At 35.4% G+C, this 26,036-nt stretch overlaps 1 long non-coding RNA gene across 1 annotated transcript in view; it reads left to right on the forward strand.

The window, feature by feature from the left end:
- The first annotated feature begins 11,639 nt into the window (after nt 1-11,639).
- Nucleotides 11,640-26,036, forward strand: part of LOC118205670 (uncharacterized) — a 258,320-nt gene continuing 243,923 nt past the window's right edge. The window contains exon 1 of the long non-coding RNA XR_015039892.1: nt 11,640-11,790. This is a non-coding gene — a long non-coding RNA (uncharacterized LOC118205670). The remainder of the gene's footprint in view (nt 11,791-26,036) is intronic.

Here is a 26,036-nt window from a genome sequence, read left to right on the forward strand (position 1 = left end):
CATTTTCTCAAAATATTAAAATATTAAATTTAATAAAAATACAATTGTTTAGAACGGAGCAGAAAATGGCTCACTTAAGTGATGGGACACTTACTTTTCCATCAAATATTTATCCAAAAACTTTACTTTTTAAAAGGTTTTAATATTTTGTTGGATTTCCTTTTACTTTTAAAACATGATTTAATCTTCTTGGGATGGATTCGACTCATTTTTTTGTGTTTTCTGGAGTGATTTTACCCCATTCTTCTTGAAGCACCGATTTTAATTGTTGTTTTGAAGAAATGGTGTGTTTGCGAATTCTTGATTCCAATTCCTGCCAAATATTTTCTATGGGATTTAATTGTGGAGATTGTGGGGGTGTTTTTATTATTTCAGGACAGTTATACAGCAGCCAGAGTCTAACGTTCAAAGCACTGTGCTTGGGGTCATTGTCCTGGTAGAATTTAAAATCGTTATGAAGGTTCAATTTTCGTGCTGAAGATTTCAAATTTTGATTTAAAATGTTAATATACTTGTACTGATCCATTATACTGTCAATAAAAACAAGATTACCAACTCCAGCGGACGACATACACCGCCATTCCATAACTCCTCCTCCACCATGTTTTACTGTTGGCACCAAGTTCTGTTTGCGAAATTCTTCCCTGGGTTTTCTCCACACCAAGATTCTACCGTCAGAACCAAATATATTAAATTTACTTTCATCAGCAAATATAACTTCATTCCAGTAATCAGAATTCTTATTTATGTTGGATTTTACGAAAGCCAATCTGAGTTTTCTATTCTTTTCACTTATGAAGAATTTTTTCCTGGCTGCTCTACCGTGATATCCAGTAGATCGAATTACTCTTCTAATAGTCTCAAAATTAACAATTGCTCCATATAATGCTTGTAAATCAGCAGCAACTTTAGGAGCACTCATTCTTGGATTTTTTTTAAATATTTCGAACGATAATTCGCTTTATTCCATTGGATAGCTTTGATGGTCGGCCAGGTCTTCTTTTATCCTGAATCATATGATTCTTTTTATATCGTTTAATGATATTGAAAACTGTTGAATGACTGAAGTTAACTGTTTCAGTAGTTTCTCTAATAGATTTTCCACGTTCAATATGCAAATTAATAACTAATTTTCGAATTCCAGGCAAAGTTTCTTTTCGTTTCGCATTCATGGCTGCACAGAACTAAAAAACACAAAAATTCCAAAACAAACTGGAGAGAAATACTGCAGACGATTTTATAAATTATTGCCAATTGCTTTTGAGTAAAAATAAAAACCAAAAAAAAATATTTTTATTGTAGTACGTAGTAGTATCTAATGGTGTCCCATCACTTATGTGATCCATTTTTTGCTCCGTTCTAAACAATTATATTTTTATTAAATTAATATTTTAATATTTTGAGAAAATGTATGTTATGTAATAATTGTTACTAAATTTAAGTATGAAACACACCCACAAAAAATTTTACGTGTTTTTTAAATTTATTTTATTGCAGTTTCCTTTTGTAAAGCACAAGTGTCCCATCACTTTTTTGAGACACTGTATGTTAAAAAGTGTATCTACGAAAATTAATTTATTATAAATCTGAAAGGGTTATTATTTTAATGGTCGTCCAAAAGGATTTGTTAAAGCTTTTTACCCTCTCACTGAGTCAGCTGCCTACAGGTCTGCTCTTGCACTCTATCCTGCTAACCTATTTCTTTTTGTCTTTTTAGCTTTATTATTATGCATCATTTTCTTCTCACTTTCGCCATATAGAATTCAATAGCAAAATTACAAAAATTTTAAAAGCACATAGCAGTATACATTTAAAATTTCCGATGCAGCGTTGAGTGTTGTCATAACATTCCCCCCACCCAAATTTTTTTGAGTTCGTCATATTTCGTTCAGTTTTCTTACTAAGATGGTTTTACAAAACTTTTTTTTTTTTTTTTTTTTTTTTTTGGTCTTTGTATTATTAACGTTTGCGTGCCAGTGTTATTTATCAAGTATCATGTTCTTTTTATCAAGTATCATGTTCTTTGCACTTAACTCCTCATAAAATTCAGTTGAACAGCAAAGTCACAAAATATTTTAAAACAAGCATATATTTAGAATTTCCGATAGACAATCTCACGCGCTGATGATAAAAATGTTTTATTCCGTACAGTGTTGCCACTGCTCGCTTTTAAATAGTTCAGTTTGTCAATCAAAGATTCATAAAATTTTTACAAAATATAAAATTAAAAATAAAATCTGAAAGCTTTCAGACTTCATATTACGCCCGAAAGCGCATTTTTGATATACAGATACATACACGTTTCGAGAACATTTGGGCTAAAAATATTTCAAAAGAGCATATTTTTACAATTTCCGATAAACAGCCTCGCACGCTAGGGATAAAATTTTTTTTTTTTTTCTCCGTATAGTGTTGCCACTGCTCTCTTTGAAATTGCTGATTCTTTTAATCAAAAAATTCGTTAAAATTTTACAAAACATGAAACAGACAATAAAACAAATTCCGGCTTCTAGTTGCCCATGTTCGGCTAGAGGACTATGTTATTCAAAATTTGATAACTCTAGATACCGTTGATATTTTCACACTGCGAGATAAACATACGTACATTCATGTAGAGTCTTGATTATTTAGTTTTTTTAAATATGACACAGGGCGATAATATTTGGTGGCAAGAATTTGAAAAGTGATATATCTCATTTAAGTGATGAGACGGTATAGTGGTTAAGGAAGCTGACTATGATACCGAAGGGTTCGAGTTGGAATCGCGGAGAAGGTATGGATGTAAACATTGTACCCTTGCCACCCATACACACATATAGCTCATATATTTATTAAAAGACATAAGGATAAGCAGAGCCACATTTAGACTTGATAAGACCCTAAGATATTTGAGATGTGGGGCCCTTTAAAAGTCTGTTATAATATATTTTAATACTGTTTTTACTGTAATTTAATTACTTGGGGGCCCCCAAATAAGTAGGGGGCCCTAAGCTATAGCTTATGTAGCTTATACATAAATCCGGCCCTGAGGATAAGAGACAAAGACAATGGTCGGGATCGTGAAGAGCTATCAAATTCAGTCGGTTAATCTTTGGATTATGGTAACTTGGCGATTTTTTGGCGAAAATTTGGCGACCAACCCTGCTACAGCAACCTGCTAGTTTTTGTTTGGATGCCATTTTGTTTTCACGAAGTAAAGGCATGTTTTTTTCTTTTTCTTTTTTTTTTTTTTTTAACTTAACATTTTTTTTTCCCCAATAATCTGCTAGCCGAAAAATACGCTTATGCTAGAACTTTTATGGAACAAAAGTGCTTAATCATGACGAAGATTAGGTGCGAAATTGGGAGAAAGTGCAGAATCGCTCACTGCTTGCCGCGTTTTTAAGAATTGCTCATACACGGTACCCATGTACACGTCGACCTATTTTCACTTAAAAAAACATCCCAGAATTGCACAAAAATGGCATTGCGCACACTCTTGACTTTATCCATGTGCACTGCTAAAGTCCCAGCTAGTAACCTTTATCGTCTTACCAAAATGTCGCCAAACTACCTGTTACCATATTCCAAAGATTAGCCATTCAGTCTTCTTTTAAATAACTGTAAAGGAAAAAAAAAAAAAATGTGCATTTTTAGCCCAAAAAGGTTGTTAGTCTCTAAACGGAATATGTCGTCGTCCTCTATAAATGGCGAATCTCTTTTCAAATTCTTGCCACCAAGTATTATTTTTAAAGGAATTAAATAATGAAGAATCTTAAAAAAAGGGGGGGACAGTTCTATATCTCCCGTTCTATTGGACCGATTGACGAAATTCAAATTGCGTCTCGAAAGCACAACCTAGGATATGTATTAGATTTATATATAGCGTTGCTTTAATATAGGTATACTCATTTTAAAACTATTTTGCGATATTGCTCTTGAACTGAATTTTATGTTTTAAGTAGGAAGTGAGTGAGTGAGTGAGTGAGTGATTATGGCGCAAAACCAGAGATGATTATGACGCGCCAAACAAAAGATGAGATGATTACAATTGATGACATTAAAATTCAATAAATAAAAACAAGTAGATAAATGTACCAAATCCAGAGGATGAAGTCATATAAACACAAGTTAAAAGCACATATTAAAATTCAAGAGACAGTCTTCAAAACAAATTACATTTGGTAATAAAAGCCAATATCTTTTAAATAATAAAATAAATTAGAATTGACCTCTCTTCCGATTAAACGGTCGAGAGGTAAGTCACAGCTATTAAAATATTTCTGGCGAAGACTATTAAAACATGGACACTCAATTAAAATATGACGAACAGATAAACAAACATTACAGTTAAAACAAACAGGCTCATTTTCAGCTTTTAAAAGGTAGTTATGTGTCACTCTAGTGTGACCAATTCTGAGGTGAGTCAAAAGAACTTCCTCCTTACGATTTTTGGTTAATTCCCAGTGCTCAATTCTAGGTTTTACATGTCTTAATTTATTTTGAAGCTGAACATCCCAAAGTTGTTGCCATTTTTTTCGGATCTTTTGTTTCACAACACAACAAATGTCTGCAAAAGGGATGAGACGACTGGACAGTTCAACAGCACATTTTGCTGTGATATCTGCCAGCTCATTCCCTTTTATTCCCACATGCCCGGGAACCCAGCAGTACAGGATATCATACCCACGATTCATTAAGTTTATATGTATTTTGAGAATATCCACTATTACTGGATTTTGAGTATTAGGAAAAGCTTCTATTGATTTAAGAGCACTATACGAATCTGTATAAATTATAAACTTTTTGTAGCAGAGCCTTGAGATGTATAAAAGACTATAATATATCGCAGTTAATTCGGATGTTAAGACAGAGAAAGCATTGTGCAAGCGTCTGCCCTCCATGTGGTCTTTAATTACATATGCCATCCCCACATGATCTTTTGACTTGGACCCATCTGTATAAACTGGAAGATAACTGCTATATTTGTTCCTGTGCTCAGCGAAGAGTTGTCTGTAAATAATCTCGTTAGTGCTTGCCTTCACATGATACTTAAAAACATCAAGAAGCTGAATCCGTGCATTTTCCCAAGGTGGGATTTCAAAATTCTGTACTGCTTGGGGGTGCATATCAGAGAGGGAAAGTTCCTCAATGACAGGGCGAACTCTTAAAAGAAATGTAGGAACACAAGATGGACGTGTTTCAAATAACGCGTTACTCACATCATCAAGTAAGCACAGCTTATTGGGATGTTCAGGTTGGGATAGTATATTAAAATATTGCAAAAGGGACAATTGTTCACGCCTCAGATAAAGTGATGGTTCATTACAGTCAACATACAGGCTCTGGACAGGAGAAGTCCTGAAGGCTCCTGAACATATCCTCAAACCCTGATGGTGAACAGGATCCAGTTTTAACAAAACAGATGACCGAGCGGATCCATAAGCAATTGAGCCATAGTCCAGTCTAGAGCGGATAAGCGCTCTGTAAATGCGAAGCATGGAGCAACGCTCTGCACCCCAGGAGGTGTTTGCCAACACTTTTAACATATTTAGTGTTTTGAGACACTTCTTTCTCAGGTTTAAAACATGAGAAAGGAAAGCCAATTTCTGGTCGAACGTTACTCCTAAAAATTTTACTTCGGGCGCAACTGGAATAATTGTACCATTTAGATATAACTCAGGTTCAGGATGGAGACCTCGCTTCCTACAAAAGTGCAAGCACACAGTTTTCTGTTTCGAAAAAGTAAATCCCTGTTTGTCTGACCATTCTTGGATCTTATTCAGAGCCATCTGCAATTGCCTCTCTATGTATCTCATGTCTGCTCCTCGACAGCTAGTCTGTAAATCATCTACATATAGTGATCCTAAGATGGTGTGAGGAAGTTCTTTTAATACAGAATTTATTTTTAAACTGAACAGCGTTACACTAAGCACACAGCCTTGAGGCACACCCTCTTCCTGTTGAAAAACATCCGAAAAAACAGAGCCAATCCTTACTTGAAAAGTTCTAGCGTTCAAGAAATTCTGTATGAAAATTGGTAGGTTGCCGCGCAAGCCACTCTCGTGAAGATCCCGGAGTATACCGTATCTCCATGCCTTATCATAAGCTTTCTCAATGTCGAAGAATATTGAGACAAGGTGACTTCTTCTGACAAAGGCTCTTCGAATAGATGTCTCTAATAGAAGCATATTGTCTACGGTCGTTCTCCCCTGTCGAAAACCGCTCTGATAAGGCGATATAATATTATTCTTTTCCAAGAAGTAGACTAGGCGGCTGTTTACCATCTTTTCAAACAGTTTGCAAACACAACTGGTAAGGGCAATTGGCCGATAGTTCGAGGGATTCCTCGGGTCTTTCCCTGGCTTCGCAATAGGAATGACAACAGCTCTCCTCCATGCACTGGGAAATGTACGCTCCTTCCACACTCTATTGTAAAGTGTGAGAAGGGCACTCAGTGACTTATAGGACAGATGCTTTAGCATTTCATAATACACGCCATCCAGACCCGGACAAGACCTATGTGTCTGCAACAAAGCTCTCTTTAATTCAACCATAGTAAAGTCTCTATTGTACGGCTCAAAGTTGGAAGAGTTGAAAGCGATGGGATTTTTCTCAGAGCGTTGCTTGATAGAAAGAAATGCAGGTGAGTAATTTCGGCTGGAAGAAACGGCAGCAAATGTCTCACCAATTGTATTTGCAATTTCTTCTATGGAGCTAATCACTCGGCCATCTTTTTCCAGAAAGGAAAGTGAGTGGTCTTTATACATTCCGCATGCTTTTCGAACTCTTTCCCAAACCCGCTTACTAGGCGTAGAGGATGTTATTGAGGACACATATGAAATCCAGGAATCCCTCTGGCTCTGCCTTCTTACTTTCCGTGCATTTGCTTTGGCTCTTTTAAAAGCTATGAGGTTTCGCAGAGTAGGATATCTACGAAAAATACCCCATGCTTTTTTCTGTTTTTTCAGTGCTTCATGACAGTCGCGATTCCACCATGGTTTTGAATATTTTAGTAGTTTTCCTGATGTTCTAGGAATGGAGAGCATAGCTGCCTGAATAATAGTATTAGTAACAGCTTCAACAGCGTCATCGATATGCGCATCTTCTACCATTTCATCTGTGAGCTCTGCAGTGGAAGAGAAGAGTTCCCAGTCTGCCCTGTCCAGTATGAATCGAGGGGATCTCGACATGGGGTTTGCTCCTCTTCGTGCAAGAGACAAAAATAGGATAATGATCGCTGTTGTACAGGTCATTTCCGACACTAAAAGTGCAAAATGGCAACAGAGATGGTGAACAGATGGCAAGATCGAGAGCGTGGAATGTCCTTGAAGGCTCATGGAAGTATGTATCTTGCCCATTATTTAGGAGACAAAGGCTGTGATCTTCGATCATCTGCTCAATTTGTCTTCCTCGGCAATTTGTATCTTTGCTACCCCAGAGTGGACTATGGCCGTTAAAATCTCCTATTATAATAAAATGCTCAGGCAGCTGCTCTATTAGATTATTTAAATCTTGCTGATAAATGTGCTCATTTGGAGGCAAATACAAAGAAACAAATGAAACAACAATATCAAAATTTATTTGAGTAGCGACAACTTGGAGGGATGTCGTCAAAGGAAGTACATTTGAGGGATAATCCAGTGAGGAGAGGAGACCTACTCCTCCACTGGCACGCTCACCTGCAAGGTTATCCTTCCTGACGAAAGAAAACCTCCGAAGTTTTGCATGGTGTTCTGGTTTCAGATTTGTTTCCTGTATTGCTAAGCACACAGGATGGTACGCATTTATTATAGATTTGATGTCAAGCAAATTTCGGTGGAAACCGCGACAGTTCCATGACACGAGGGTGGCCATTATGAATGGTTTTTGTTTTTCCTGTGCTGTTCTTTTGTTTTTCGTGGAAGTAGATGCCTGGGAAATTCCAGACCCTCTTCCACTTCCATAAAGTCTGAATCCGCAGATTCAGAAATCATGTCATCAAGAGAGCTATTGCTGCGACTTCTATTTTTATTTGATATTTTTTGTGTGGCAGTTTTCGGCTTACTTTGAATAATTGTTTCTTTCTTTTGTACTATATGAGTTGCATTTTCTTTTTTCTTGTTGGATGTAGACGGTTGGGTTTTATTTGGTAGGGTCTGTGTGCCTATTGATGTTTGGGTGGCGACTGTACGATATGATTTAACAGCACTGGCGTATGATGAATTCGGTCGAAGCTGTGTGCTCTGGACTAGTCTTCTGGCTTCGGCGTAAGAGATGTTCCTAGTAACTTTTGTAGTCTGGATTTCTTTTTCCGATTTCCATTTTGGGCACAAGCGAGAAAATGCTGGGTGGTCACCCTTGCAATTTATACACAAAGGCGCAGCGGTACAATTATCAGAATCGTGGCCAATCTGTGAGCATCGGGCGCATGTGAGGCTGCCACGACAAGACGTCTTAGAATGGCCGAAACGCTGGCATTGGAAACATTGCATAGGTTTGGAATATAAGGTCTTATAGGAATATTTAGATATCCGGCCTTAATATTCTTAGGCAGATCAGGCGTGTTGAAGGTAAGGATCACGTGTTTCGTGTCTATCAACTTACCTTCTTTACGCATCTTGATCCGCCTTACACCGCAGACATTTTGTTCGGATAACTCAGAAGCGATCTCTTCTTCAGAAACATACAGAAGGTCGAATTCTGAGATTACACCACGACAATAGTTCAGTGACTTATGGGGTGTTACAGTGGCATTCGCTTGCCCAAGTTTAGTAATCTGAAGTAAAGAAGCAGACTGGGTGGCTGAGTTTGTATCAATAAGCAAGTCTCCGGAGCGGAGACGCTTTATGTTTCTCGGCTCACCAATAGAAGACTGGATGTATTTATTTATTACGAAAGGAGACATCTTATGCATTTCGCCAGAAGGACTAGAGATGACTAGGAAACGGGGACTATTGTGATGATTTTTTTTATTTGCATCTGTCCGTAATTTTTTTGCAGAATTTTCAGAACTAGGTTGAGTGACTGGTTTAGTAGTAGACGTTTCAGAGCTAGGTTGAATGATTGGTTTATTTGTAGATGGTTCAGAGCTAGGTTGAGTGACTGGTTTAGCTGTAGACGTTTCAGAACTAGTTTGAATGACTGGAGTTACCTCGAAATCTTTAATTAAGTAGATATGAGAAGAAGCCATAGTGAAAGAATAAAGATTCGGGTCCGACGGCCCCGCCCACCACGGAGCCCAACAAGGGAACACAGATTCCTGTGTTAGGGCTAGCCGGACCTATACGCAAACTGAAGCCCCACAGTCGGCTTTCCCGAAAGCAGGTACTCCCGAGAGCTTGACCCCAAGCCACTGACACAAGGACTAGTGACCAGCCGATTGACACCCGTGCGGACGACTAAGGTGCCTCCCGTTTAGCTGAAGCAGAGGCCAAAGTAGTGTGTTGGGGACAGTACCTCGCCCCTCAACTACCAGGACCCTCCTTTCCAGCGACACGGGTCTCCACGCACGGCAAACACGTGGGCAGTTTTCTCGCCACTCGAAGACTAGAGACAAGGGCTGTTCCAGTCTCTCGTGACGAGCCCCAAACTCCGTAGAGAGAAACCACGAGGGAGAAGAGAAGGGAAAAAGTTCCAGCAAAGAGGAGAGGAGACGGAAAAGAGGACAGATCACTGGGGCTCCAGGATCGTGACACCCGTCTCACCAAGAAGATGATCCCCTGAAGGGCTAGGGTACCTCGGGATTGCCACACCCGTACTCACAAAAGTGAGCCCCCTGAGGGATTAAGTAGGAAGAACGTGATGTTTAGTAAATAAAGGTAACAGACAAAATGTTAAAAAAAATGCCCCTTTAGACGTAATTTAAAATCTGAAACCTTTCAGATTTTCTTTCTTTTTTTTTTTAATTGAAAATTTAACTTTTAATTGATAATCTGCTTCAGAAAGCGTCACATCTATTCTACATTCTTTAAGAATGATGAACTGGAAAGAAGGAAGGAATGACGATTGACTAAATACTACATTATCTCTAATTAAAAAAAAAAAAAAAAAAAAAAATCTGATGTGGGTACCACATGACTTGTACCGTCTATTAAACTACGCACATTTTTTTGCTGCATTTCCTTTAAATTTATTTCCTCAAATTTCATTGGAGATATATTACTCATTCAATCAATTCAGTTCAAAGAGCAAATTCAAAGTTTCAATTGATTTCAATGTTCCTTTACCTTGATGAAGTGGCACTGAAGTTGACTGAATTACTTTTCTGTTTTGCTCTTTTTACTTTTAATTTCTTTGAGGAATTTTTTTGAACTGGGGTATTGGTTGTTTAAAAGTTTTGTTTTTTTACATTTATTAAATTCCTTGCTGCATTTATAAGCTTATTTAAAATTTATTAAATATGTGTTTCAAAATTTTGGTCTTTGTGAAATGTTAGTTCTAAATTTTTTACTTTATGTCTTTAATCATAATTTTCTGCAGCTTAAAGTGCGAAAATATTAGGCATAGTTATATATACTATATTTTTTAAATTGTTTTGTAATTACCAAATTTAATTAACATGGAGGAGCTAAAATTTTCTCCTCATGGGATTTTACAAACTGTTCGTGCGACTTGTTTTACGCCTTTTAACAGCTGTCATTCGATTGGTTAATTTTAAAGAAATTATAGAAATTTTGGACAAAGGGTGCTTACCGTAAGATCCACGGCTGTATTTTTCATGACCAGAATTCGAATTTTATGTTAATTTCGATAGTATATCAGTTGGAGATCCATTTGTGGCTTCTACCCAATCCAGTTTCGAAATCAGCAATATTTTCGCATGAATCAGTGGTGACGAATGCCAATTTAACCGTAAGTTCTTACCGTTACTGGGGTCGTGAAATTTAACGACCGTTCGTCGACAAGGTATCCTATTTACGCGCGTGTCGTGAGTAGGGCCGAACAATTAAATAAAATCGAAACTGAGGTAAAAAAAACAGAAGAGAAGAAAATCAATAGAAGAAACGCGCGCGAAAATATCTCACGCATGCGCTATGCAGGTTGAAATCGAAAAAGAATGGTAGTGTCGAGTTCTTCAAGGTCATCCTAACTAAAATATAAATTCGTGATTAGAATTAGAATCCTTCGCGTAAGTTCGTTTAATTATTGCTGGAACAAATGGTGTAAACCATATAATCGATTTAATAAACTTCTGGAAGAGTCTTAAAAATTAAGTTCGAACATCAGAACATGCTATTCGCCCCCTAGCATCCAAAACAAATTACCCCGATGAGAACCAATGGTCTAAAGATTATTAAATCTGATTGGAGGAAAAATTGCTCCGTTTACACAAAATTGCATAACGCAGATTTATTTGGAAAGATGCAAGCCAGAAAATTTAATATAAACAATTTCTACTTTTAGAATAGAAAGAGGATACATACAGATTAAATTGAAGAATTACAAGGTTACTGCTAATTTTAAACAATTTTTTTTTTTTTTACTTATTTTTTTATCTTATATAACTACATATACTATATAGTATGATCTTAAATTCATTTAGAGCGAAAACAAGTTGCTATTACTTGCGCAATTGCTGCAAAGTAAGTTAATAATAATGAAATCTCGAACTGACTAGATAGAGGGCGCTAATTCAGCGCACAGACGATGTAGCTGTTTGTTTTAGTTATAGGTAGTAGCGATGTAATCAAGCGAAGAACTGTAACAAGTGTTACAATATACGTATATTTTTCGTATTTGTATGCAACTTGTGAAATTAAAATTTTTGGTGTTTGAGCAGCTACTAGTGGATTAACTCTCATGGAAGAACTACTCGCAGCCTTATTGAATGTAAGTACACAGTAAATTTGATTTACTACATTGATACTTTGTTCTGTGTAATATTTAACGGCGTTCGTAATAATAGAACGCCGAATAGCTTTGATTTAAAATTTAAATGACCTGTGAAATACACACTTTTGATTTTTAACTTTAAGAAATACAGAATTTTTACACTGTTGCAAAACTGAATGACTGATTCCGTAATGAATCTTGACGAAGCTGCATTTTTGGCTAATCTTTGGAATATGGTAACAGGTAGTTTGGCGACATTTTGGTAAGGCGATAAAAGTTACTAGCTAGGACTTTAGCAGTGTACATGGATAAAGTCAAGATTGTGCGCAATGCCATTTTTGTGCAATTCTGGGATGTTTTTTTAAGTGAAAATAGGTCGACGTGTACATGTATGATACCGTGTATGTGCAATTCTTAAAAACGCGGCAAGTTGTTTGCAATTCTGCACTTTCTCCCAATTTCGCACCTAATCTTCGTCATGATTAAGCACTTTTGTTCCATAACAGTTCTAGCATAAGCGTAATTCGGTTAGCAGATTGTTGGGTTGATCTTTACAATATGGTAACTGGTAGTTTGGCGACATTTTGGAGGCGATAAAGGTCACTACCTGGGACTTTGGTAATAATGTGAGCAGTACTCAGTTCCGATTACGCATTATTTTGTGTGAGGGAAATGAGAGATCATGGGATATGTCATGTGATATTAATGGACGAATTACGATTCTTTAATCGGAAAAGGGGGAAAATCGGGAAAAAATCTGGAAATTTTGTATTTGGGTTTATTCTGTGTTGTGTGAAACAGTGTTCCTTAATTTTTGGATCCCATGGCCGTAACTAAAGTGAATTCGAAATGGGTATTTAGTGGTATTGAAAAGGGTAGTAATAAATGTTTCTTTAAGGTTGTGCGAGATAGAAATAAAGATGTTTTATTAAGTTATTTATTTAACCTGGTACCTTGCTGTGAAATATAAGTATGATTTTAAAGATCCTGAAACAGAAAGAAGAAAAGTTTATCGGACACGTAATCAAGATTCTGAAGAAGATTAGGTAAGTTAGTATTTTTAATTATTTGAGGATATTATTTTTATGCATTTGTTCTAAATGTAAGGTGGAAAGGAATTTGGTATTATTGGGAAAATTGTTATTAGCAATGATTTAGTTTAAAGTAATTAGGATTGTAAGGTAATTTTTATTAATTTAATGTATGTGCTCATTTATATTTTAAGTAGTGTTTTTGAATTTAATTATATTTTAATGAAATGATAGTTATTTTGTGAATTTTATGTTTGTAGGAATTTGGTATACGTTTTAGTTGAAGTAAACGTGCATGGAAATAATTTAAATATCTGACACTAAGTATTTGTAATGGTTGCGGTATGAATTCGTTGGTGACGTTTATAATATAATAGATGATTTAGAGGTAAAAGTTTTTGGATATTTTATTTATTTTATATGTGAAAATGTTCATATTTGGAAAGGGTAAATACTTTGTCGCGATCTGGTAATTTCATATATGTTCTTTTTACCGGGTTTAAAGATTGAGAAAATTGTCATGTATTTTCGTGAAATTTTTCTAATTTATGAGAAAAAAGCAGTGTACATGGATATAGTGAAGAGTGTGCGCAATGCCATTTTTGTGCAATTCTGGGATGTTTTTTTAAGTAAAAATAAGTCGACGTGTACATGGTTTAGTGATATTTTAATTAAATGATAGTTATTTTGTGAATTTTATGTTTGTAGGAATTTGGTATACGTTTAAGTTGAAGTAAACGTGCATGGAAATAATTTAATTATTTGATACTAAGTATTTGTAATGGTTGCGGTATGAATTCGTTGGTGACGTTTATAATATAATAGATGATTTAGAGGTAAAAGTTTTTGGATATTTTATTTATTTTATATGTGGAAATGTTCATATTTGGAAAGGGTAAATACTTTTTCGTTATCAGGTAATTTCATATATGTTCTTTTTACCGGGTTTAAAGATTGAGAAAATTGTCATGCATTTTCGTGAAATTTTTCTAATTTATGAGAAAAAAGCAGTGTACATGGATATAGTGAAGAGTGTGCGCAATGCCATTTTTGTGCAATTCTGGGATGTTTTTTTAAGTAAAAATAAGTCGGCGTGTACATGGTTTATGTGTATGTGTTATTTTGAAAAACGCGTAAGGAGTATGGTATTGTGCACTTTTTCCCAATTTTGCAGTGAATATTTGTCATGATTAAGCAGTTTTGTTTGATAAAATTTCTAGCATAAGTGTAATTCGGCTAGTAGATTGTTGGAAGAAGTGTTCAGTAGATAAAAAGAAAAGAAACATGTCTTTACTTCGTGAAGACAAAATGGCGGCGGGGAAAAAAAAATAGAGGGTTGCTGTAGGAGAGTTGGTCGCCAAATTTTCGCCAAAAAATCGCCAAGTTACCATAATGTAAAGATCAACCGATTGTTGGAAGAAAAATGTTGAGTAAAAAAAAAAAAATGCCTTTTCTTCGTGAAAATAAAATGGCGTCCAAAACAAAACTAGCAGGGTTGGTCGCCAAATTTTCGCTAAAAAGTCGCCAAGTTACCATAATCCAAAGATTAACCGAATTTTTTATTAAGAATTCATTTTATGAACAGCAATAACACTACTTTCGATTTCAATTAGTAAGATTGCGAATAAAATTTATATGGGCTTTTAAAGGCCAATACTTTAGATAAGTGTTCCTTGAAAAAGAAACTATGACAAAACTTTAAATTCTTTATTTTGAATGGACTATAACTTTCACAAGATACAAACATGGTTTACTTATTGAATTCTATCAAATTAATAATTTTATGGTACTTAGGTGCTATCGCAACAACACTGGGGCAGTTTGGCGATTTTTACAGTAGATAAAGGTGATTCGTTGGTTTGCAACTTTGGAATGCATATGACTATCTAAATAGTTCTGCCAGAGTTTGGCGACTTCTACTAAGGTGGTTGCGATAATACGTATGTAAGTACTAATTAAATTAATTTACAAATGGTAGAGTAGCAGTTTTATTACTGCATGCTAATATGTTCCAGTTTTATCTCTAATCGTAACCCCTCTGACAACATTATCCTTGCCTCGGTAGTTTTGGCAGTTTGTATAAGATGCCATTTTAAATATACTGCACTATTAGAGATTATTATATTAACGAATGTTATCATTAGATTAACTAATACGACATCAGCTTCTTTGAATCTCATTAGTCTTCTAGACCAGCGGTTCTGAACCTTTTGACTAGCGCGAACCTTTTAACAAAAATTGAAAAACTTTAGTACTTTTTTTACATTTTACAATGATTATTATTCAGTTTCTCAGAAAGATTTCAAAAAATATATTTTGCCATTTGCACAATCTGTTAGCTATTTGTATTAAATATGCAACGCATAAAAATATTAGATTAAAAATTGGTTACCATTTTAGTTATCAAAATTTAAGTTATAATATTTAATTCTAAAATTTATTATGAAATTTAGGCCTGTTTAAGACAGATCAATTCCTTTATTTGTGGTCATATTTCACTTAGCTTTAACCGTAAATTAGGATCCACTTTGTGAATTAATTAGAATCCACTTTTATTTTTTTTTTTATTATTATTATTCCCCCCCCCCCAAATATAACATGGAAGAAAATCCTTGTTCACACAAATAGGTTGAGCAAAAAGGGAATAAAAATTTAATAGCTTTATTTGAAATGCCTTAAAATTCTTTTTTTCAGCTCAGCCAAAAGTTAACAAGGGTGTTATTTTTGAAATCTTTAGTTAGAGTTCAGACACAGAAAATTTCTATCAATTGTTCTTTTTCTTCACGAGATTTTTTAATTTAATCCTTAAAAATACTTTTTTATGTACTTTGTTTCTTTGTGTGCCACCTATTTTTCTCTTGCGTACCACCGGTTCAGAATAGCTGTTCTAGACAATTTCGGTATTTTCTGAAGCTTTGTTGATTCTGTGAGTAAACTGGTAAGAATTCGTTCTAGAATGTTCTCGCTTCGTTCATAATATATCGCCAAGTGGGTGATTTCTCGCCAAATCTGGCAACCATAACTCTCCTTGTCATTTTCTGCTAACCCTAAACCCGCTTTACGGGGATGCTATCTTACCGCTGCTGAGCATTTCGTAACGGTATCGCTGATTGGTTGTTGTGGCAGTAGCATCCATTCCTGCACGTCGGAGCTCGTGGGAAGATGACTGGCGGCACACTGTGACCTGCTATTCGTTGTCCATTTGGTACCTTTTCATTTAGCGTTTGTCTGGGTAAAAGTTTACAATTGGGTGCCCCTTGTTTTTTTGGCGATTCTTTTTTGACGCCAAGATCGCCGCCAGGAAGGTACAATTTCAAGATGGCCGCTACAGAAAATCAAAATAAGAAGTCAAAGAATTGCACAAACTACTTGTTCATGTATACATCGATCTATTTTCACTTTAAAAGCATCAAAGAATTGCACAAACTCGACATTGCGGACTGCCTTGACTTTCTTTATGTACCCATCATCTATTTTGCTTAACTCAAGAAGCTAAAACCAAGTTAAAACTATCGTGGTAACCACAATATAGGGTTTTATCACTAAAATGGAACAAAATTTGTCGCCAATCGAAGGAGCATCCAATTCTACAATATTGCCTTTGTTTTTTGACCACGAGTGCACATATATAAATTCAAAAAACAAATAAATAAAAGGCGCACTTGATAAAAATTCCATAGTAATTGATGCAGCGCAGTGTTACTGCTATTTCATTTTATCTCAGAGTTTTAAACGCATTTAGTAATTACAATGTTTGGTTTATCAGACATATCGAAAAAACATCTTAAATATATGATGTCCAGAACATCTAATCACCCACTGTGAAAAAACTGCCCTTCATCATTATTTTTTGGGAGAGTTCAAATAGTGTTTATAGCTATACTTTATACAAATAAGTGTTCCAGAAGGGATTAAAGAAAGTTGAGTTAGTACTGAAGGAAGAATCAGTATCCTGAAAAACGAACATTGAATAACAAATGTTGATTCCTACTTCTGTACACTGCGGGGGGGGGCAGGGAAAGACAGTTCTATATCTCCCGTTCTACTGGGCCAATTGACGAAAATAAAATTGCGTTTTTCATGTCTCGAAAGCGCGACTTAGGATATATATTAAATTTTTATATAGCATCATTCTATTATAGGTATTTCGACACAAAAATCGGACTTTTTCTGAAGTGACATGCCAATTTTTTTCCATAGTTCGATTCTACGACTCAAATTATGCCTAAATATTAAATTCTGTAATATTTTATGAGAAATTTATGAAGAAATTCAAATATTTATCTTGGCTTTTTTTTTTTTTTTTTTTTTTTTTTTCAGTTTTCGCCAAGAGTAATTCACTTGGCGAATTTCTTAATTTATAGCAACCTATTTTCCTTTTCTCTTTTTCATTGCAGACGAGAGGAGAAAAAAATCACCGCTCATACTTTCAAATAATTTTAACAAAATGCGTATAATCGTTTGACGTTATTATCGCTCAAAAGAAAGATGCCAAATATTAAAACGCTCCAATATGTAAATTCACGTATATATTAGAAAAATTTGAATAAAAAACTTTAATTTTTTGCAGGTGTGCCTAGAAATAAATGTACTTCCAGATGATGTTAAAAATTTTATAGGTGATAATACGAAATGTTTTTCGAAAAATTTATAAAAAATATTTTAAAATAGAAATTTAAAAAATAAATCATAAAAAATGTGCGAATTATATTTGGATTAAGACTAAATTTCGAATTCTGTAAGAAGGAATCAAGTAAGTGCCGCCCGGAGGGTATCGTGGTTAGGGAAGGCTGACTGCGATACCGAAGGCCAAGGGTTCGAATCCCGGAGAAGGCAAGGACGTAAAAATTGTCTGTCACTTCATAGGAGGCAATGATGGCCCACCTATTAGGTGCCTTCATAATAAAGCGACCACCACATCTGACCTTAGGAGTGGCCAATGGCGACATAGGCAAGTGCCCGCCATAAGGGGGGGGGAATCAAGTAAGTTTAATAAAATAAGAGATATTAATAAATGTATATCAATCCAATTAACATGGAGGAGCTAAAATTTTGAGAGATTTTTTAAAAACGTGCGATTTTTACAAATCTTGCCAGTTTGGCATAGTCGTAGAATCGAAATGTGGAAAACAATTGGCATGTCATTTCAGAAAAAGTCCGATTTTGTGTCAAAATACCTATATTAGAACGATGTTATATATAAATCTAATATATATCCTAAGTCAGGCTTTCGAGACATGAAAAACGCAAGTTGAATTTCGTCAATCGGCCCAGTAGAAAGGGGGCGATATAGAACTGTCCTATCTTTTTTTATTTTTTTCCGCAGTGTACGGGCATTTTCTCTATACATTCTCTATTTCAGTGTACGGGCATTCCATAATGCAAATTATTTATTCTATGAAGGATTTAGAATCTAATATCCTTGGTCTGATCTTCAAAGAAACACTCCAAAGGGAGATATGGACGATCTAAATCAACGAAAAAGAGCAGGGACAAGGAAGGTTTCGAGAACTAATAGAACAATAGCTTCTACTCCTCATGCTGCTGTGATTTTTTTTTTAACCACTCCTTCTATCTGAAGAGTAATCCTGATGTATAGATGGGCTTTGCCAGTACCCAAGATGGACATCTTTACATTTGATCTAGAGGTCTTCCAACCAGAACAAAGCGCCATTTATAAAAGGATTAGGGGAATCCAGCCCTCTGGGAGGGGAAGAGAGTTTCAATCGAAAAGAGCCAATGGTCCTGATTTGAAGAAGTGTGTCCGAGCTAAAGCTAGGGATAACAATTTGTCTTCTTCCTCTTCCCTAATTTCCCGCTTCATAAAAAAAATAAAGAATGTTAAAAAATAAGAAAGGGGATTTTTATTGCTCGCTATTTACACAGCAGTGAAGTCTGTGGAAGTTTAGCTTAGTGCAGCATTTTCAAAGGGAAATTTACAAAAGTTTCAGATGTTTAAATGTCAGCAGAAAATTATGGAAAATTCGTTTACTCGAAAGCAGTTTTTTTCGGGAAATTATAACATGTTGTTACGCAAAAGCTTCTTTGTAAATATTTACATGGGTTTAATAAAACTTTCAAATAAGAATATTGTTACGAAATGTAAAGGCGCGGTGAGATGGCTTCCCCGCAAAGCAGTTTCAGGGTTGCCATACAATAGCAAGGAGGGCAAAATTGCCACATTTGGCTAGAAATCGTCCATTTGGCGACATTTGGCGACAAAATTGGCGATATACCATGGACGGTTGGAGAACCTTCTGGAACGAATTCTTACCGGTTTAGTCCAGAATGTTCCCGAATACAAGCCGAAAGCTATATAAACCCTGCTGGTCCGCAGTCGAGAGACACACACTCCCTCTCGATGAAGCACACTCCAGTCTCTCATCGAGAGTGAATGTGTCTCGTCTAGCGAGTCAATCCATGCGGAGTGGATCGAGTTGACAGCCGGGCAGCGAGTGCCGAGTGAGTCGTCGAGTCCACTGAAGGAGTCAGTTAGTGTATCGCGGTTAGTGCATCGTCGAGAGAGCGTGTTGAGCTCCGGGAAAGACTGAACCGAAGAGTCAGGAGCTGTGCTCGTGTGTCGTCGGTCGAGTGCATCGCGAGTTGTAGCGTGGAGAGTCTCGAGAGTACGTGAAGTTCCGAGAACAACCAAGCAGAGTCGGGAGCTGCACTCCGGAAAGCAGAGACGGGTGCTTTGCAAGAAGCTGTCTCCACCGTGATAGCCTGATAACCTGAAGGCTGTGTCGCTGATTGAGTCAGCGTGTTTATAATAGTTCACGACGACTGTAAAACGTGTTTCGGAGCTGTCCTGACAATACTGGCTAACAAAGTGTGTTTCGATACTTCATCAAGTGTCGTCGTTATTCACTCCAAATCCACACGGACCCCGTACGAACGTGAAGTAAAAAATAACGCAACAACCGGTGTCAGAAGAATTAGAGAAAAACGTAACAATATTGATTACGTTAGTAATTCCAGGTAAATTTCCTTTAGTCTGTTCAGGGTTTAATTTTTGAAATTACAAGCGCCAAAGTTTTATAGAAGATCGTCAGGGAAGAGAAACAAAAATAAGTAAATAAAATAGTAAAATAATTGATAGTTAAAATAATAATTAAAAAAATTAAAAATTAAAAAAACTCAAAGATTTCAGATTTTAAATTGCGTCCAAATTTAGTTTTTTAACGTTTTGTGTGTTACCTTTATTTATAAATTTGTCCTGTTCTTTGCACTTAAAATAATATAAATACATAAAATATATAAATACATAAAATTCAGTTCAACAGCAGTCTCACAAAATAATTTTAAATTGAGCCTATCTTTAGAATTTCCGATACACAATTCCGGGAGCTGGAGATAAAAAGGTTCCGCCCCCTCCCCTCCTCATAGGAGTGTTGGGAACTACTCTGATATGCGCCCTCAAGTCGCCAAATTTCTCGCCAAAAATATTTGGCGAGAAACTTTACGATGCCATATTACTATCTAAATTTTTTGTCTACATTTTGAACTTTTAGCCTAAAATGTCTCCAAAAACGCGGTTTTCGCACATGCAAAAACTACGTTTTGAACACACAATTTAGCTAAAAATCCGAAACAAAAACAAAAAATTTAGACAGCAAAAACGTAAAATTTCTAACCAAAAATATTTGACAAGAATCCATGTACACAGCGACATGTTTTAACTTAAAAAAACATCTACGAATTGCACAATGTAGGCAACGAACGAATCTACAAACTACGCACACCTCGCTTTAATAAATTAACATAACAACAACAAATTTCAAAGAATACCATGTACACAGCATCCTGTTTAAACTTTAAAAAAATTCTACGAATTGCACAATTTAGACAAGGAAGGAAGCTACGATCTAAGCACTCCTCGTTTTAATAAAATAACATAACAACAATAAATTTCAAATAATACCATGTACACAGCGTTCTGTTTCAACTTTAAAAAACATATACGAATTGTACAGTCTAGACACTAAACAAGAAAATAAACTAAAATAAATTTCAAACAATTTAAAAAAAAACAACAATAACGACAGAAATTCATACTAAAGAACCAATGAACATAGCAATCTACAAAATAAGAACAAGGATAAAATAAAATGCACTTACCATGAATTAATGCGTTTTCGAATAGCAGAAATATAAATTTCATACCGCCTTTAGCATGCCGCCACGTAATCACTATCGTATTTACATGACAGCCAGACACACTATCCAGAAAATTTATACTATGGTTCAAAAATAAATAAAATCACAAATCCCTACTTCTATCGTGCACTGCCATTAAAAATAATCTCCCAGACCCTCTTTCCACACTTCCAAATACCCACTACCTCTCAACAGGGTAGCCACAATCATATTTCCTTTTGCCGAACTTCAATTCAACAACTACCATTTTATCTTTCCCTCCCATCTTCTCAGACACAGAGGCGAACCAACGAGCTCCAGCGAAAGATTTTTCAACGTCAACAGGGTTGCTATAGAACACGCAATCGCGCCAAAAACCAGCGCAGAACACATATCGCCACGTTTGGTGAAATTAGGGCGTATATTAGAGTTGTACCGAGTGTTGTCATTGAACGCTTTTAAATCGTTGCGTCTGTTAATCAGAAATTCATTTTTTACAAAATATAAAATCGATAATAAAGCAAATTCCAACTCTGGGCTTTCAGATTCCCATATTTGCAGTAGGATTACTTCATTCAAAATTGGAGGGCTCAAGGTATCGTTGTTTTATCACAATGCGAGAAACACACATACATTTATGCAGATTCTTCATTATTTAATTTCCTCCAATATAATACAAGGCGATAGTATTTGGTGGCAACAATTTGAAAAGTGATATAGCCTTTTAAAGTTTTCAACGCAAAATCGCAAAACGAAAACAGTAGTCCTTCAGGGACAAAGCCCCTTCGGACTAAAAAAAAAACTGAAAGCTTTCAGATTTTAAATTATGCCCAAAGGGGCGTTTTTTTAACGTTTTGTGTGTTATTATTTATTAAATATCATGTTCTTCGCCCTTAAACCATAAAATTCAGTTTAAGAGCAATATCGCAAAATAATTTTAAATTGAGCATATCTTAAGAATTTCCGATACACAGTTTCGCGCTGGAGATAAAAATGTTTTTCTGTACAACGTTGCCACTACTCGCTTTGAAATCCTTGAGTTTGTTAATCAGAAATTCGTTAAAGTTTTACAAAATATGAAATCGGAACATAAAACAAATTCCGAATTTCAAATTTGGGCTTCCAGAAGCCCATATTCGCAGTAGGATTACGTCATTCAAAATTGAATAGCGGTAGGTACAGACATTTTATCATAATGCGAGAAACATACATACATTTATGCAGATTCTTCATTATTTAATTTCTTCAAATATAATACAGGGCGATAATATTTGGTGGCAACATTTGAAAAGTGATACAGCCTTTTAAAGCTTACAACGCAAAATGCCAAAACGGCCTCAGGGACAAGCCCCTTTGGACTCTAAATCCAAACTTTTGTAACTCTCATTCTCAATACCATGAGTAATAAAATCACAAATATGTAAATATTTCTGACAAGAACATCTGCTTTAATTACCTGATTGTGTTATAGTGATAAACTGGGTGTTGCTTTAATTTGGAAGCTAAATTGAATGATCTTACGCAATGTGTAATGACAGCATTTTCTCTGTGCTAGAAGGACATTCATTACACCATATACATATGTCTGTCCACAAGAACATACATATGTGTCCAGTTTAATTAAACTTCTTGTAATTTTGTTTTTTATAACGAGTATAAAAATTCTCCAAATATAAGTATAGGAACAGGAAGAGCGCAAAAAATGTTTAATTTCGTTATTGGTCCTTTTTACTTCCTTGTACGAAGTAAAAAGGAAGTATTGTAATCGCGAAAAGCTTCAGGCAGCATATTTCAACGAAAATATCCACTTTGACCGCTTTCGAATGCAATTTAACGATGTTTTTGCGTGATATCTATACGTAAGGACAGAATAAAAGACTCTTTTCCTCCAAAAAAACTAAAAAACTGCTTTAAAATGAATTCTGAAGAGAATTTTTCGTGGCGTCTGTACGAACGTATGTACGTACGTGCGTACGAACGTACGTACGTATCTCGCATAACTCAAAAACGAGTAGCCTCAGAACGTTGAAATTTTGTATATAGGACTGCTATAACATGTAGATATGCACCTCGTATTTGGTTTCAATCGGCAGCGCCAAACGTATATAAATATATTTATAAATATATCCATTCTGTTACCCGGCTCAGTGATCTCAGTTTCTTTACTCTTATATGTTTGTAAATTGTACATTTTTTGCTTTAAAAATGATTGAATTATGTTGTTTTTATCTTCCGGTTAAAGTTTTTATGCCTTTCGTTATTCTGGAAGCAATATTTGTACAATTATCAACAATTTAAAAGCTGTTTAAGTGCGGTTACGTTTTAAATAACATGGCGGACATATTTGTTTACATTTGAAACAGCAGAATTGTAGATTTGTTGCCAATCTAGAGAGACTAAGCTTCGCAACACAAAAATAACGCCTTCATTTATGATTGCGAATTAAATCATGCTTAATCCTTTCTGGAATTTTTTCAAGGAAATAAGTATTTAAGATTTGCTTCGTAATTTTTAATACAGATATTTTGAGATTTTAGGTATTTTTACCTTGTCGCGAAGTGAAAACTGAATTAATTGAATGAGAAATACTCAGTCGTCTGTGCAAAACTGTTTCTTTCTCGTTTTGTTTGCTTAATTTCTTTTATACATCGTTCTAGCTTTATTATAGTATTTGAATAGAACATGTGGCAACGATAATTCTTCAAATGATATAAATTTTGTGCATTCAGAGTGTCGTTATAGTAAACAAATATAGTGAATTTTAAAGAGTGCATTTATTCTATTGTGATTAATGCGCTGTCGACGAAGTAGATTGTATTCAATCCAATCAATTTAAATGAAATTCAAGAAAAAATGCGTATAATTTAATATTCCAATTTAATATTCCAATACAAGGAAGTCATGTGGTGTACCCATCAGATTTTTTTTTTTAATTTGCCATTTTCAAAATATTAATATTTCGTCATTTAAAACACTTCCAAATATATGACTACGACGAAGAATTGCGAAAATTAAGGCCGGGTAAGTGTGTGTGCGTATATATATGTAATAAAAACAAAGGTAACTGAAGAGCAGGAGGAATTTGGATGACGTAGAAGTGTTGATCCATAATTGACTAGGAAATTGGAGGCAAATGCAGATTAAATCTTCAGTTTTATTTTCAGCAACGTGGGTACGGCTACACACAAGTCGGCACATTAAATGTACCTGTTCCAAAAGGCTTACATTTTGGACAACTTTGTAGCAAGAAAGCAGCAGCACACAGACAGCACTCTAGCTAGGCCGAAACGTGGAAATCAAATGCGTAATGTTCAGGATGAAATCTTAAGTCAGACTGAGTTAATTTTGGTTTTCAAAGCATTTTGATTGGACACTTAATATTGCTGTAAAATTATTATTGGCTGTTTTAGTTTCATTTACATCATCAGAATTACGTAAGAAACATAGACATAGATTTTTCTCAAGATGATGCTGTGCAAATAAAGGTTACTATTTTTAGAATAGAGAAGGGAAATTAATTTACGCTGCTAATTTAATCTTTTACATATTCTTTATTTTTCTTACATAAATATATAAAGACATAAAGTAAGAAATTTAGAACTAATATTATATAAAGACCAGAAATTGAAATTCATACTTAATAAATTTCAAATAATCATATAAATGCAACAAAGAATTTAAGAATGTTAAAACCAAAACATTTCAAACAAGCAAAACCCCCACTTCAAAAAATTAATGAAATTAATGGAAAAATGAGCAAAAACAGAAGAGGAATTCAATCAACCTCAGTGTCACTTCATCGGAGGGAGGAACTTTGAAATTAATTGAAATCTCTCTTCTACAAAAATTCTTGCTTTTCTGTATCCAGAATTAACCGATATGTTTTAGTTTTAACATTTTAAAATTATTTGTTGCATTTATATGATTATTTGAAATTTATTAATTATGAATTTCAATTTCTGGTCTTTGTGAAATAGTATTAGTTCTGTTACGAAATGTACAAGCGCGGTGGGATGGCTTCCCCGCAAAGCAGTTTTAGGGTTGCCATAAAATGGCAAAGGAGGGCAGGGTTGCCATATTTGGCGAGAAGTCGCCCGTTTGGAGACGGAATTGGCGATATACCATGGACGGTTGGAGAACCTTCTGGAACGAATTTTTACCGGTTTAGCCCAGAATGTTCTCGAACACAAGCCGAAAGCTATATAAACCCTGCTGGTCCGCAGTCAGTTAGTGTTAGACGAGAAGTCTAGCGAGCTGATAGTCAGTCATTGAGCGAGTATCTCGAAGTCTAGCGCCGAGGTGGTTGTCTAGTGCATCGAGAGAGTCTTTTAGTGCATCGCGAATTAGTGCATCGTCGAGTTTTGTCCTAGACTATGCTGAGTCGAGAGCTATACTCTTGTGTATCGTCGAGTGCGTCCCGGGGAGAGTCTCAAGAGTACGTGGAGTTCCGAGAACGACCCAACAGAGTCGGAAGCTGTACTCTGGTACTTTGCGGTGAAGCTGTCTCCACCGTTATTGCCTGACAGTGTGAAGGCTGTTTCGCTGAACATGTCAGCGTGTTTATAACAGTTCGACGACTGAAAAAGTGATTTTGAAGCTTTCCTGAGAATATTGGTAAATAAAGTGTGTTTCGATACTTCATCAAGTGTCGTCGTTATTCACTTCAAATCCAAATGAACCCCGTACGAACGTGAAGGAAGAAAATAACGTAACAGTTCTAAATTTTTTACTTTATGTCTTTAATGATAATTTTTCTGAAGCTTAATCCGCGAAAATACTAGGCACGATTGTGTTTTGTTTTCGAAAGAATTGTTTTATACTTATACTATATATATATATATATGTATATATACGTATATGCTTGGTTCTGCCGACTGTAATAAAAAAAGGGAGTTTAACAACTAGACGCTATAGCAGTTCCATATACAAAATGTCAACGTTCGAGGGATATATTTATTAATATCTCTTTTTTTAATTAAGATTATTTGATTCTTCCTTTCATAGTTCAAAATTCAAGTTCATTCCAAATAAAATTCACCCATTTTCTGTGATTTATTTTTTAAATTTGTATTTTTA

The sequence above is a fragment of the Stegodyphus dumicola genome, chromosome 2 (assembly GCF_044657685.1).
Source record: "Stegodyphus dumicola isolate Sdum_Otavi_A_Nest chromosome 2, ASM4465768v1".
Lineage (NCBI taxonomy): Eukaryota > Metazoa > Arthropoda > Arachnida > Araneae > Eresidae > Stegodyphus > Stegodyphus dumicola.